The 1,060-nt window shown below is 43.7% G+C and overlaps 1 protein-coding gene across 2 annotated transcripts in view; it reads left to right on the top strand.

The window, feature by feature from the left end:
- The window catches only part of LOC109825289 (DNA-directed RNA polymerases I and III subunit RPAC1), a 6,723-nt gene continuing 5,669 nt past the window's right edge, over nucleotides 7-1,060 (top strand). For both annotated transcript variants that reach the window (XM_020392223.1, XM_020392150.1), the window contains exon 1: nucleotides 7-294. The gene's annotated coding sequence lies outside the window, so the exon portion shown is untranslated. The remainder of the gene's footprint in view (nucleotides 295-1,060) is intronic.

The raw sequence follows: 1,060 nt of genomic DNA, 5'->3' as shown, positions 1-1,060 counted from the left end.
ATCCTCTCCGTCGCCGCCTCTATTAGAGGCTAAAACCCTAGCCGACGCCTCTCTCTCGCCTCTCTCTCTCACCTCCTCCGGCGACGACCTCCGTCGAGCTCCATCGCTAGCAGCAACACTACCTCCGGTCGAGCTCCACCTCATGGTCTCACCAACTCCGGTCTCACCTTTTTCACAGGCTCACCTTCTCCAGCACTGCAGCACCAAATCCCCAGCTAGGCGGCTATCTCCAAAGCCCTCCACCACCGTCACCATCGCACTTTGTTGGGCTTGGTCTGTAACAGAGAGAAAAAGGTAATTTGGCTAAATCCTAAATATTTTGTAGGCTCCTCTACTCAAAAGTCATTTTAAAATCAAATGCTTGTTACTTAGGGGTTCAAATGGGTGGTTTCTATAGACAACTGAGTGGTTAATTGAATAAAGTGTTGGCTTGCTAAGATCATACCTCGACTTGATCAAATGCCACATTAAAGAGTTAGGTATAATGGCAGTTTAACTACGTACAATGTTTACACATATCTAAATTTGACCGCTATCTGACTTTTCGCTATTTGCCGATATTATGCCGCAATAGCCCCAAATAGCCTTGACTTTAACCCCATGACGTCATTACATAAAATATGATTGATTTGAAGGATGCAATCATTAAAAACAAATTTCGAGGATTGACAGCTCTGATCTGCCAGTGAATGTAAGCTGAGAGAAGGAGAAAGAAGAGGATTTTCGGGTGAGAAATATAAAAAAGAAATAAAGTTTTTCTTCAAGTAGGGTACCTTGGTCTTTTGACACACGCGATCTGCACATGGCAGGTCGGAATTAAGTTATATTTTTATTAACCCCCACTATGTAAGGGTTTTGCAAAGTTTAGCCAATCTCTTTTACGCGGGTCGGGTTGGCACAAATCGAGCAATCCGAATCCCAACATCGCCGAGTCGAGAAAGCTAGGGTTTTGCAAACTTTCTTAAACCCATATACTTCCTCTCTCACTTTCTCCAACGAACCAGCCAACAGAGTCGCGAGATCTCCTCTCTCAATTTATTTATACTTGCTTGAAATTCTT

The sequence above is a fragment of the Asparagus officinalis genome, chromosome 1, assembly GCF_001876935.1.
Source record: "Asparagus officinalis chromosome 1, Aspof.V1, whole genome shotgun sequence".
In the NCBI taxonomy this organism is placed as follows: Eukaryota; Viridiplantae; Streptophyta; class Magnoliopsida; order Asparagales; family Asparagaceae; genus Asparagus; species Asparagus officinalis.
The sequence above is the reverse complement of the archived record's forward strand: the minus strand, read 5'-3'. Positions and strand labels throughout refer to the sequence as shown.